The sequence below is a fragment of the Emys orbicularis genome, chromosome 2 (assembly GCF_028017835.1).
Source record: "Emys orbicularis isolate rEmyOrb1 chromosome 2, rEmyOrb1.hap1, whole genome shotgun sequence".
In the NCBI taxonomy this organism is placed as follows: domain Eukaryota; kingdom Metazoa; phylum Chordata; order Testudines; family Emydidae; genus Emys; species Emys orbicularis.
In genome coordinates, this window is record NC_088684.1 from 80,795,567 (window position 1) to 80,811,003 (window position 15,437).

A 15,437-nucleotide genomic window follows, 5' to 3' on the forward strand; every position below is an offset into this window, starting at 1 on the left:
TTGAGTTTGGTTGATGACCAAAAGACTCCATGGAAGTAATTTTGCTTAGGACACTTAAATTAACCTTTACCGAGTTCTAGAAAATATGCACTAGAAAACAACCCTGCACTAGTAACAGGATGGATTAGATGACACAATAGTTTATTTCTAATTTTTATGATCTTGATTCCAGAAGGATCTAGAAACACAGTCTGTAGACAAGTTTTCCTTTCATCATAGTGTAGCTGAGATTTTAATAGCGACACTTTGTTCTGTATTAGAAGCCGATAGCAGTGGGCTGTGGAATTTCATATCACTGAGATTTAAAAAAAAATAGACCTCAAACCAGCAAATACATAAATAATAAAAGTAAAAAGTTTGAGCTGGTATTTTTCCCAAGAGGAATTTGAACTAACTTGTGAACCATTGAAATGAAATAATGTATCTAGTTGATATACCTTTGAAAACAAACAATTAGTAGAAGCATACCTCCCTGTCTCCTTTACTTTTTGTTGGAGTTTTGATATCATTGCAGCATACAATATGGTTTTTAAATGAACATGAAACCCTTGCTCCATGTATCTTGCACAGCACTGTTAGGCAGGCTGTCTTGTAAAGTACTCAAAGGGACCCAATTAGAAAACCCGACACACTTGTTTCCCCAGTAACTCCCTGAACACACATACATAGCATGCCTTGGTATTGCAAAAGTTGCACAATAGTACACGATCTCATTAGGGGGTATAATTTCAGGCTGGCCCCAGTGTATGCAGGTACATGTCATTGCACCTGCAATATGCAAGTGCAAACACCTGTGTGTGCTTTATAAAGTCTAAAGCCTGCATGCTTTCTTTCCACAGCCTAACCATTATACACACACACACATTATATATATATATGACACAGTTAGAATTTGTACCTGCAAAGCCCATTCCTTAACTTCTTTTATCAGTAATCTAATAATTGTAACTCATTGTCTGGTTGTACTACTTCTGCTACACTTTTATACACTGATTGCATATACAACTTTGTAATGTTACAGAGAAGAGTGCCTGATCAAAGGGCAGGGACACAGCAACTCCTGACTTCAAAACCTGGCTCTGATATCCTTGGCTAAATCCCCTGCTCTGCCAGTTTCTCCTTCTGCAAAATGGGGATTATATTTACTCATAGGATTAGAGACCATTAGTTAGTCCATAATACAAGTGGATGCACATCCAAATCAGAGGCCTAAGCCTAGGATCTGATCCTGGCTCAGATAGGGTGTACATATCAGACGTCTTGCTATAATGGTTGAATTCTTAACCTCAAATGTGAACAGCCCTTATTTTGGGAAAACTCCGACTCACATCTGGAGTTTGAGAGTCTTCAGAGTTGGCAGGCTGGTTCTGCCCATTTATAAAGATAAGGAGCTGGGATCCAGAGTTCAGTTTTGGGGTTTGGGTTTTAGACCCATCTCTAGTTTGCAGCACACTCTGAAGATAAAAAATGCTAAGAAGATGGAAGATGCTAACAATAATGATCACTCGCATTTAAACGGAAATGTTTGTACTCCATAGCTCGGCGAGTGTCCAGGCTACTCAGCCAATTGGGCAATGGGTAAAAGGTTCACTGGTTAGTACCCCTCGATAGATCAGTATGGACAAGTCCTGGAGTACCACTGAATTTTTCTGAACTGATTTAGCTCCTCTTGAGACATAATCAAAAGAAAATAAAACAAAGCATTCAGTTCCTGCTGTGCTGTATCCTCCATCGACAGCTGGAGTTAGTGTGCCCACGGTGATGGACTGCCATGTAAGCTGTTATCCAGTGTGTGTGCGTGTGTGTGTGAGTGTGTGTTTTCTTTTTGAGAGATGACAGTTCCCAAGTGAAAGGACACTTCAGCTCTGATATAACTTTTCTTCTATTGTCTGAGTTGTTTGTTTTCTGGCAAACCCTAGCCCTGCCTGTGTGTTATGTGCAGCTGTACATTTCCCATTTTTCTGCGGAGAGGCCAACTGGAGTCTTTGGAGGCTTCTCGGTAGTATTGCCTGAAGCAAATACCACAGCTCAATAGCAATTTAATATTGTAATCAGGGAGCAAACTGTGCCGTTTCGGCACATTGTGATAATTATTAACTACATCTATTAGTGTTACGATTCTAGTAACTAATATTTACAAAATGTTCCCTGTGTACGGAGACCTTGCCGAGACACAAGTATTTTGAGTTATTCCTGAGTGACTGTCAGTGGACCTTTGAGTCAGTGTTCATGTTCACTGTTTAAAGATAAAAAATCAATACTGAGAAATCATACTTCAAAAGACGCATTTCATGAATAATAAATTCTCAGGGTGTAAAACTATACTGAGCACTAGACCATTTTGTGAATTTATGGGAAAGTTTTCCTGTGGAAAAAACTCCTGGACGATAAGATTTAAAAAACCACACCTTAAAACCTTCACATAATATAAAGGGAATTCCACTGAAACATTAAACTGCCATTGCTCCTAGGATTTTTGCTTGATGCTTCAGCAAAGCATGTAATTTTCTCATGCTTTCCCTAGATTACTGGAGGAAAGTTGATGATCTCTTGATCCACAGCTCAGACCACGCAAAAAATAAGGACATGTCTACACAGGGATACTCAAGAAAATCTGAATTAATCTGAATTAAGCAAATATTAATACTTGGTTTCAGCATTAGTAAAAATAGGCATTTGCCTGCTGTTAATTTTCTTTTTGGTTACAAATGCCATTCACTAAATGAAGGGGGAAAGGAGTCATCAGAAACCATTGACATAAATTGTTGTTAAGAGGACTTAGGCCCTGATTCAGCAAAGCATTTAAGCATATGCTTAAAACAGGGAAGCCTTTTACTGTTGATGGGCACCAATTCTGAAAAGAATTGCATCACATACAATAAGCATTGATTCCAGGACTAAGGTTAACATTTTCAAAAGTGTCCCCAAAGTGACTTAGGGCTTGTCTACATGGAGCAGCAATGCACACCATGGAAGTGTGATTTCTAAAGTGCACTAATGTGTTGTGCATTAATTGGTCCATGTAGACCCTGCTGGTGCACACTAAAGGTTCTCTAGCGTGCGTTAACCTTTAATGATCCAGTCAAAGTGCATTGTTTCTTTACTGTTGTCGATGGCCCTGCTGTTTCAGCCTCTTGTTTTCATTTCCTTTCATTCAGTTTATGTTTAGCGCTTTCCATGTGTTCTACAATTGCCTGCCTTCGAACATAATCTATGGCCTTGATGCATACAGTACAGAACAGCACATTACCATCAATGTGAAATTTGTCCTTGCCAAACTCAGTGACACATTTTTAGGTGTGATTTTTTTAAAGTTTTCAGCATCTTTTCATAATTTTAATTACATCTGAAGTGAAATTTGAGATGCATTAAAATTCAAACCTGTATACATCGGAAGCAGTTTATTAGAGTATGTTTAGCTATGTAAATTTAAAGCGCATTCAAAAATCAACCAAGAGGGGGAGGTTGCACGCATTGAATAAGTGACACTGGTACTTTCCGTAAAATTTAGTTAATATATATTTTTATTTTTTCACAAAATGTAAAAGCTAAAGAATCTCTGTAAAAATGCAAATTCCTTGTTTTTCTGTGGCAAACAGGTTTCTAGGATCCCTGGTCATAAGTAATATGTTTACAGCCAGATTTTGCTCTGGGTCCTTGAGCCAAATACCACTGATATATAGAATGAGGGTAGAGTATAGCCAGTGACCTTAGTTCATTTGCACAAAAGTTAGTATAGTATTATATAATATAAATCACATTACTACATAAAATTACATAGGTTCCAATATTGTGTTATACCAGGCTATACAATGAGAAAAATATATAAACAAGTAATGTTCAATATAATATAACAGGCTTGAAAAAACTGCCATGAAAATTTACATGGCCAGGCACAAAATCAACTTGCCTACTTTTACCATCATGATCAAGAATGAAAATAAGAATGCTATTTCATTCACCCATCAAAAGAAATTACTCACCTCAGGCAAATGCAGAAGTAGGAGTTTGCAAGGCTGGAACATGGTATAATGATAGGGAGCAGTGTATGTATACGAGACAGCATGCCTGCTAACATTTATAAAAGATTGCAGAAAAAGTTATGGGAGATTGTGTAACATTTACTGTTTGCCTAACAGGCTCAGGATATGCAGATTACTTGGCTGGGGCAAAGGGATGGGGGTAGCTTCTCTGAATAAATAGCTCTCAAAACCAGTCCCCACTCTTGTTTTGCTTCTGCCTAAGGATTTGGGTTTTTTGCCTGCCAAGACCAGCTGCTTCCTAGCTGGCGAGGCCACTCTTCAGTGGCCCAGAGCTGCTTCTGAGATGAAGGGGGAACCAGCTCCTCCGAGGCTAGCTGGTGCAGCTGTGTCCCTCCAGGCTGGGTTAGTGTCGTTTATCTGCCTGTTGGGCCTGGACAGCAAGATAGCACCATTCTTCTCTTTTCCCATCCTTATCTTTCCCTTATTTCTACAGCAATTGTGACCTGCATCACCTTGCCCGAATACATCAGCGTTGTTACCGCTGGGACTTACGCTACTCAGTTGTAATCAGGTGTTCTGCCCAGCTCCAAAGGTTTTTGATTTTATCATTACTTGGCCTCACAATCATTCCTGTGTGTATATCAATACTGTAACATCCAGGGGCTAAAGTCTACCCTGTCTTATGCCTGGATGTCAGTGGGTTTGTACTTCACTGATTCAGTGGGTCACAATTGTAGGTTCCTGATTTTGGGCCAGATTGTTTCTGACTCCTGCAAAGATACACAAGGGAAAAGAGGATGTAAGGGGCACAGGGACTGTAAGCTCCGTGCTAGCAACCCTGACTCCGTACACTGGCAAATGGAGCTGGCAAGGGGAACACGCTCTGTACCCACTTAAGGGATAATGAAGCGTAGCTGTACTCCACCTTGCTCGACTTGTGCAGCTCCACACCACCCCCACATTAGGGCTTAGGGAAATAGATCCCTTACTTAAGCAATTTAACCACGCACCCCAAAATGAATGGCTTAATCCTGGCATGAGGGGATCCATAAAATGTGCTGTGGGCCCCATTGAATAGGACAATAACTAGGCCTGTTGCTCCACGAGCAGAGCTGTTGAAACGGGAGCACACTTACCTACTGGAGAGGTGTGCTTTTGGCAAGGCTATGAAGCACTCTGGACTGGTCTTCAGAGCTGTCCTTAGGATTTGCCAGGTCTCGGTGAAGTAAGGCATGTGGGTCCCTTCCAATTCCTTCCCCGCTTGTGTCCTGGTCCTTGAAGTACACATACCAGTACACCCCTTCTAGGTGCCATGTGAGCACAAAGCCTGTTGGGACATACACAAGATGGATGGCAAGGCAGGAGCACAATGGCAAAGTACAGAGTACCAGGAAAAGCTCTCCGGCACAGCATCGGACCAGCAATGCATGGGAATAAAGAGGCTGAAGCAGAACTACAGGCTGATGCTCAGAGAACTGATCTATCAGCGGATCTGTCAGGTGCTTGTTGGTGCCTCCTGGTAGTGCTGATGCTGTGGGAGTAGTCAGGTGTTTGGGGGGCAGGGAACAGGCTCTATGTGACTGCAAGCCAGCATTACTGAACAGAGCTGGGTGGGAGCGAGATTTCTTCATTTTCCAGGAAAATCCACACTCTCTAGTTTTCTTCCATTTCAAAATGGAACTAAAGCAAACCAAAATTCCCATACATTTCAAATTTTCAGTTTCCCATAAAACAATTATGTCTTTTTAAAATTATTGTTATTTTATGATTTTGGGTCAATTGCACATTTAGTTTTGATAAAAATCTAAATGTTTTATTCCAATTTTGATTTATTATAAGATATACATTTACAAAATTGAAACAAAAAGTCCTTTTGAAATGGAAAAATCAAAATGTTCCATTTTGAAAAGATCAGAATGCTTTTTTCCCCAATTTTTTGGAAACAAAATGTCATTAAAATTGACACATTTCCACAAAATGGTGCACTTTTAACAAATATGCATTTTCTGACAGAAGAATGTTCCATTGGAAAATTTCAGATCAGTTCTACTGATTTTTTCCCTTCCATCCACCATTTTCAGATGAGGTACATCGAATGAGCACCTTAGTGGGCGTTACAACTGCAATAATAAACTGAACTACCTTTATTTCCAAACATGCAGTAATACAGGTCTGAAGAATCTATGATGACAGTACAGTGACCCATAAAAAAAGCAAGTAGGAATTCTCCTATCATATGCACAGGGATTTGTTATTGTTCCATAAAATCTGTAATTACTATGTTTATATATTAAAAAAGCCTATGTTAAAAGAACATTATTAAGGTTGCAAAGTTAAACATTCAAAGTTAGGAAATGACAGAATTAAGGTTACCTGTGCAGCCCCCTTGTGCATTTGCATTATGATACAATCTTTAATTATATGATTACATACTATTTCCCCCCCACAGAATCTGAGGATGAATCAGGCTTGTTCAATGAAGGAGGCTGTTGTCTGTAGGACCCCGTCTCAATTGTTGTAGAAGTTGGAAGGTGTGTGCTGAATGAGGCAGGGATCTGTAAGAAGAGAAAGGAGGGATTCATGGTTAAGACAATTGAATGAGCCCTGGAGAACTGGATTCTATCCCAGTGTCTGCCACACAGTTCTGTGTGATGCTGGGCAGGTTACTTAACCTAAACTTTTCACAGCTGATTGCTAATTGCATGTTCCTCATTTTCTGGGTGCATCATTTGAATCCCTGGGGGTCTCATCTGCAGAAATGCTGAGCACTAGTAGTTGTAACTGAAGTCAATAGAAGCTGTGTTTGGATATATAAAGTTCTGCATAAGACTAAGTACTCCAAAAAACAGGTTCTAGGTATCTCAGATTGTACACCTCACACTAGTGTAGACTTTTGACCGTAATTTCTCTGTGCCTAAATTCCCCCATCTGTAAAATGGGGATAATAATACCCCACCCCTCATTTTACAGATGTGTTGTGAAGATATATTAATTAAAGTTTGTGAAGCACTCAGATACTTTAGTGATAAGCGCCTTAGAAAAGCCCATGAGGAAATTAATAATCCTGTCTTCAGAGTAGAGTTTGAATAGCGTGCAGTAAATAAATAATGTGTGTACATATCTCCTTGCCCACCAGTGCATCTCAAAGATCCAGCGATTCTAGGGGAGGAAACCCCTGCCAATGGAGGCAAACCCCCCATCTCCCTGACCGAGAACTGTGTGTGGAAAACTTATTACAGTAGCACCTAGCTGTGAGCCTCATAAGCTAGGTATTTTACATACAGTAAATGGCTTTACTGCATAGATTTTCCTACAATGGGGCATGACCTGAACCTATGTTGGTATTCTGTGAAAGGTTTACATCAAATTCAATAAAGTCACTAATTAATTTTGATTCCTCTACACTTCCATCAGTAGAGTTGTCATAACTAGAAAGTCAACATTTACCCACACTTACCATGAGACCTAGGAAAACTATTAGTGGCAAACAACTGATCAGATGAATTTAGCTCTCTTTCCTGTTTGTGGCTTTAATTTTTATTAATTTATTTTCTATTTAATATTTTTCTTTGAATGGTTAATGTGAATATATTTCAGCTTGTGTATTGCTCACAAACTATATGCCAGAACTAATCTTTTGAGTTTTTGCTGTTGCTAATTCACTATGCATACTATGTGATTGGTCATTTGAGTCACATTCTGTTGTTTTTTCCTCTCTGAGTGGATAACTTTCAAACATACAAAGAGATTTCAAGATGGCCTCTGAAAATATTACTTGTGTGAAGACGTATTCACAGGAGTATTTGTAACACATTATCTTTTTTGGAAGTGTTCTTGTGAACAAAAGTTTCTTCTATGAATGTCTATATAAAGGGCCTGGCCAACTTTCGTTGAAGTCAATGGAAATATTCCCACTGATGTAGAAGGGAGCTGATTAAAGTACAATGTGAATAAAAGGAGTAAAAAATAGGCATAGTAAATGTGTGGAATGTTTTTGAATTAGTCTTCATGAAGAATTTTCTGCAATAGTCAGGCAGCTGTAGGTAACACTCAGTGGTATCAGAGATACCACCATTTTTTGCTGCACATTTTTATTTAATTAATTTTTCTGTTCTTTTTAAATGCCACTGTGAGGTAACGGGGGGAGGAGGGGGGAATGGTGACCTTTAAAAATGTATTGTAATTTTAGTTTTAAAATGCTGCACAGCTAGCCAAACATAAATCAGAAACTATATATATTTTTCCTTAAGACATTAGAATTCTTTTGAACACATGGAAGTGGGAATAAAGACAGCTACACATAAAAATTCACACATGTTTACATTTATCCAGCCTAAATATACATGGTTGAATGTTGTATTAACCTAAGGTTATTACTAAATGTAACTGGCACTGGAATTGCCCTATCTGGACTGTATGGTCATCAGCAACCTTTAATGGCAATCACTGTACATTTTTTTTGTCCAATTTGGTTATGAAGGGAGTATATCAGTATTAAGTGACTGACTTTTGAGCTATTTTGTGATGCTCTTGCTGACAACCAAGATCCTTGTAAAAACATGTATTCTACAATAATGATCCAGTGTAGCATCACGTCTGCAAACGGTAATGTCTGAAAACATTACTGTGTTTGTATGCATGTGTCTGTGTATTTTATATTCGCCTACAAATGTTATTTTTTATAAGAGCAACATGTTATCACTCTTTTTTCTGCCCAGCCCACAAAAAATAGTTTTAGTGTTTTGCTTTGGAAACTGGTTTAAGCAATAATGACCAAAGAGCAGAAGTTTTTGGCAGTTAATGACGAGCGGAAGTTGTTGAGGGCCCAAGGCTTTGCCTCGGGCCCTTAACCCAGTTGATCATTAACTGCAAAGCCATGTCTAAGCCAGAGGTAATTATTGCTCTTTTAAGCTGTGAAAAATACAAAAATGTAAGGAAAAATAATGAGAGTTCCTATTTAATGTCTTGATCTGTGTATTGTTATGCAGATTGGGCTCTGTTTACAGTACTAGTCATTTTTCCTAATAGTTAAAAACTTCAGTCCTGTTCCCATTAAAAGCAGTGGGAGGAGGATCAGGTGAAAGCGTAGTGAGTTATGTGAGAGTACAGGAACTAATACAGAAAGCAGGACCTCAATTCTCAGTGTCCCGTTAGGTTTTTTTTGCTACTGTAAATAGCAATGGGCCCAACCAATGCAAACCTCTGGATTTGAACAGCTCTGAATTATGAGGAAGGTTGAATCCAGATCTGGATTTAAACTTTTCACTTGCCCCTTAGATCTATAATGGATCAGACTGGAATTCTGGTGCTAAACACCCCAGAACCTTGGGAAAGCCCTGATTTGGATCCAATTATTGTGAATTGAGCCCTTCTCTAGCTCAAAACAAAACCTCTAGATAGTCTGCATTCATGTCCTTACAACTCACTCTGGGCTAGAATTTGTCAGATTTCAATACACATTTCTTTACAGAAATGTGTCCATTTTCTAGCCTGTCACATGCACATTAGTGATTCATTCTTCTTCTGTTTTTTTAAAAAGGAAACTCCTGTTTGGTGGACTGCAACAGGAAGTAGGAAGCAGCCACTTCTTGACTATTCCCTCCAGCGATGATTAAAGAAGAAGCAGGTAGTCAGTCATGTGACAGGGCTGAAATATATAAACTGGGTATCACACTGCTCTCTGAGAGCAGTTGCTATGGTAACACAGACAGAGATGGAACAGCAGTAAAGGAGAGCTGCCCTGAAAGCAAATGTTATTGATTAAATGAGCTTTTTTTAGGGTGGAGGGGGCTAGGAGGGCAGGTGGGCCCACTGTAAAGAATGTATGGAGAGCAGCATTGTGTTGTACTGACTTGTATTGACTAATCCTGTCAGAGCTCTTCACTATAACTAGAAGTCCATGACCTACTGTTTGTGCAACTGTTTTGCTGGATGAACTCCCCCAGCCCCCAACCAACATGCACAGTAAATAAATGACACTTTTTTGATATCTAGGAATTGTGTGTCAGAGTGTCATCAAATCTCTGATGTTTACAATCTCATCTGAAGGTGGATAGTTTGGATTCTTTCCAGGCAGAGTTAATTTGTTTTTATGATGTGTTACTTGTCTCTAATGTCATCACACTATGAATGAGCAAACAATGGACTTTCCACCAGCAAGATAAAGGACTAGCACAGTTTTCTGGATTTCCTAAAATGACTGTCATTCTGTGGACATCTCAGCTCATTCCACAGGGATTAGTTGTATGGTTGGCAAGAGGATTTCTTTTTGCGAAATGGCTACTGTAATATTCATTATCCTCAGTCTGACCTCAGCATGAGGATGCAGTGACCTTCCTATAATAATGGATATCTCTCACTCCCAAGCCTTATGACCTTTTTTTTTGGTCCCTTTCCCTGTTACAGAAAAGCAGCACAATACAATACAGCCCTCTGCCAGCAGATCTGTTACTAAAGGAATTCATGCATCTTGCATCTTGAAGATGCATTATTAATGCCTGGACAAATCACATCAGGTGGAACTCAGCAAGTCCCTGGCACTGAAAAAAGGAACAAAGGCTGGTTCTACAAGAGAGAGAAGGATGAGACAAATTATAACAGCTGGGAGTTTCTTGTAAGTAAGATGGCATAAAAACAGAAATGCTAAAATTGTTTGTACATACGGTAAGTTTATGTTTTTATTGGAAAGTAAATTACACATTGCACTACAGAAAAGATACTTTAATTGTATCCTGGTAAACATCCCATTGTTGGGCCACTTTGAATTTCATGGCAAACTGGGCTGGCTTGCTGGCATCCAAATTACTTCCCCAAGCTGAACAGCACAGTTTTATTTAGTATCTGGAAAGGACTATAAAAGAATGGCTTTTCTAAGGCTTGCTTCTGCTCCCATTGAAGTCAATGGCAAAACTCCCATTGACTTCAATGGGAACAGAATCAAAGCAGATTTTGGTGAAGGAGGCAATACTGCCTTGTGACAGCATGAAGGACACCAATATATATAAAAGAGTCTAGAAAGAAATAGCTCTTCTGTTCTCCAGTTGGCTGAAAAGCAGAACCGGCTTCATAGTTCCACAAGAGAGATTCGGACTCCAGTTAATATTGTTGCCCCTTGGCCTGAGCAGTTAGCCGATATTTTGGGCCTTACTGGATTGTTTCCATTAGGAGGAGAAATTGATGATAGAAGTCACGTATTTCTTTGATGCAATCCTGTTTATTTATAAAGAATGTACACAGAATCCTACTTCCCTGAATACAGTAGAAACAAACAACAGGAAATCTGAGTATGCCTCTTCAGCAAGTAGAGAGACAAGGTGGGTGAGGTAATATCTTTTATTGGTCCAACTTCCATTGGTGAGAGAGACAAGCTTTCGAGCTTACACAAAACTCTTCTTCAGGCCTGGGAAACTAGGTCTTCTTCCCAGACCTGAAGAAGAGCTCTGTGTAAGCGCAAGTGTCTCTCTCTCTCTCTCTCTCTCTCTCTCTCTCTTACCAACAGAAGTTGGACCAATAAAAGATATTACCTCACCCACCTTGTCTCTCTAATATCTTGGAACCAACACAGGTACCACTGCTTTTCAGCAAGTACTCTGCTCAGAAGAAGCTCTGTCTGTTGACTTCCTCCCAGGGCCAGGCACCGCTGCTTCTCACACTGTCTGCTTGCTTTCTTGTTCCTTTCACACACACAGACTCACACAGCTGCAACCAATCCAAAGCACCAGCCCCTGCATTTGTATTCAGTCTCGAAGGAAACCCCTCAGGTCACATGGCTTAACTTCTGTTTAGGCCTTGCAATGCTTGCCCTGCCTTCAGCTATCATTAAACAAGGGGCATTTACTTGCTCCTTGAATGAAGGGTGCTGAGTACACTGGTAGACTCTTACCAGGGCTGTGACTGAATGCTGCCATTAACATCATCCAGCATAACAATATTAAATAAATATTAAATTTATTCCAAACATTAGAAAAACTGTCTTCTTCAAGTTGCTTAATCTATGTGCTCTCCCAACTCCCAAGAGCCTCTAATGGCACATGGGCCCTGTGAGTTCAGATGACTGACTTTTTTTTTTCAACCTACCCACAATTTTTTATTTTTCCTTTTTTACAAAAATGTACAACTCCAACAGGCTTCAAGTCAATTTTTCCCCCAAAATCCCCAAAGAGGTGGAGAAAGTGCACAAAAGGAATGCTAAAGTAATGATACACAGCAAGATAGGCATTTCCACAAGCCTCTGCTCCAAGGTGGGGAGAAGAGGCCAATATATTGGTCAGATTGCTAGGGATCCACATGTGATGAGAAGAGACTACTGAGCAAAGTGAGAGGTAAAATCCTTTCCTGGCTCAAAACCTAATTAAGAGACAGAAAACAGAGTAGGGATAAATGGCCAGTTTTCAGTATGGTAAAAAATTAAAGTTGGGGTACCCTAAAGTTCTGTATCGGGACTGCTGTTTAATACATTTAGCAACTGATGACACAAAATTATCTTAGTTAATCAAGACTAGAGAAGATTATGAAGAATTCACAGGGGCGAATGGGCAGCACCATGTCAGAGAAACTTCGGTGTTGACAAATGGAATACGATATACACTGGAGGGAATTTTGAACTACTCACACATGTTGCTGGGCTCTAAATTAGCTCAGGAAAAGGACCTGCACATTAGCCAAAACCTCTGTGCAATGACAATCAAAGAATCAAACAAAATGTTGATGTGTATAAGAAATGGGATAGAAAAAGCATCCTTCAGTATAATCATAGAATCATAGAAATGTAGGACTGGTAGGGACCTCATACTGCAATATCATACAGTGCTGGTCACCTACTATCAACAAAGATATAGCAGAAATAGAGGAGGTTGTGAGAAAAGCAATGAAAACATGTAGTGGCATGGAGAGACTTCTATACAAAGAAGGACTGAAAAGATTAAGACAGGACAGATAAGAATGGATGTGATCTGAGTTATACAGACTAACGAATGGTATAGAGTAGGTAAATCAGGTACTCCTATACAACGTTTCTCAAGATTTAAGAAAAATCAGTTATGTTAAAGGAATTGAATTTGGTCCTCAGCTGATATAAACTATCATAGCTCCATTGAAGTAAAGTAGATACATGATGTCCAAATACGTACATGAAGCCCAAATTATATACATTAGAACCTACCCCTAAAGTCTGTGAATATATATTATCAGTGCATCTATATTTTTTGTTTGTTAGATACAAAGTGCATCTTTTGCTTTGTGTAGAGGGCCTAAATTCAGGAAAGAAGGTTTTTTTCCCATTAAATCACAATGTAATGATTTCTAGCACATTAAAAGGGGGCATTTTTCCAAAGCCACTTCTGTGTAATCAGTTTGTTAAATAAAAATCCTTCTGGCATCTTAAAAGAAATGACATTCTATTTAAACATGTTACCTGCTGATCTGCCGGAGAAGCAGGCCAGCAATTTGTTGTTTTGTTTGGATATGTATGTGTGTGTGGTTCTTTCGTGGCTCCTGGATAATGTTATCCATATTTTTCTGTTTGGAGAATCACTTTTCCCCACACGCTCACCAACCAACATGAAACCACCTAATTATATTTTCATAATCATGATTAAAAACCATCTAAATTATCCTGCTTGATGTACTCAGAGTTTGTTGATTGCTTTTTGATGTGTATTAGAGCTTTTTGCAGAGCCACATCAAATGGTTTGCTCCACAATGAAATAAAAAAAAATCCTGTAATATACATATACACATCTTAAAAATATACATATATAATTTATATTCTGCTAATTAAGCTACATCAAAACCAAGCCTATCGCCACGAAATAATTGTGCAAAAGCTACTCACCTATTATCAGAACATTAATTTCCACTTTACATTTGTTTCAAAATATTGATTCCATCTCATACAGAGGCAATTCGGCACTTCGGATTATCAAAGTTTGAAAGCGTTTTTCCGCATCCAGGGAGAGCTTAGATTTTAGAATTTCAACATAAAATTAAGTTTTAGACCAGCAAACACATGTAAAGAATATTTTAGGTAAAATATGTTCCTTCTGCATAATGTATCACAAACATCTGAGTTTTAGCTGTAAAATGTTGTCACATCTAAAAACCCCAGAGCCAAATTCTGACATACGTGCTGTGCAACCCCCTTCAAGTCAGTGGGGTTGCAAAAAAGTTTGTATAATTTGGCCCCAACTGTTCAGAAACCAGCTATCACTTTGGCACTGATCCCTTTTTCATGACCTGTCTTTTCTTCTAATGGATCAAAATCCTGGCCCTGCTGTGCCTGCAGTAAGGGGCACACTAGATCCTGGAAGCCAGCTCCATAATGGCTAACCAGTTTTGAAGACTGTCAGGAGGTTGTTATGGAAAGGATTGTAGAGGGGCTCAGAGTCTGATGCATGGTGCTGCTGGGAACCCTGGAACTGTTCAGGGGTGGGAAGAGTTTATTAGATTACCCCAGGAGCACCTTGAAGGCAGGGACTGTTTTCCTCTGTGTTGGTCCAGTACCAAGTGCAATATTAGCCCTCATTAAATAATAAATAATAAAAATAAAATACTCTAGGAAAACAATTAAATAATTCAAACCACGGTGACTTGATTCAAATTTTTGTTGTATCAATTATTCATGAGAAATAAAGTTGTAGGTGTATTTCATGGATGGACTGCAAGTGTGAACACTAATGCTTCATTACAACTCGACTATCAGGTTCCCGAGACAGACAGATGAAGGTATATCCTCCATCCTATAGCTTTCTAGAAACATGATCCGTCTTTGGTTGGAACTGTGTAACACGCTGCCAGTAAAAATGGGGCATCACTGTCAAGGATGAGATGTTCAAGCACACCACCATCCACACACGTGTTTCCAGTTTGACTTCCAGTAAATGTTTAATGATCCTTTTCAATTACTGGATCAAACAGTATTTGACAAGACTGCACCTTTCTCTAATACTAGCACTCAGACAGGAGTGCAGTTTTTAGATAGCACTTAGTATCCACAACGTTTGTCATGATGTTTGTGAATGTACTTTCAGGTTGATCTTAATGACTGCATTACAAAGGTCTTCATACTCCTTGTAGTATTTTAGTTTTGCTTTTTAGATGTTGTAGATAAAGGGCTGTCAGAATTTTCTTAAGGGTAGAAGTGTGATTCATTTGGTAGCGATCCCATCTTCAGAGTCATGGGTTCAAATCCTAAAGAGGGACTGGCTTCATACTCACTACTGTCAGTGCCGTGCTTTGAGAGGAGTGTTGTAATTTAAAACATGTGTTCCTTTGGATCAGAAGTTAAACTTCCCCCCGCCTGTGGCATGTGGCTGTCCGGATGGAAGCTAAAGAGCCTACAGTCCTCTGAAGGGCATAGCCCTATTATTATCATTTACTTGTATTGCAGTAGCAATAGCTAGAGGCTCCCAGGCCCATAGTGCTAAGCACAGTAAAAAAATATAACAAAAAGTTGTC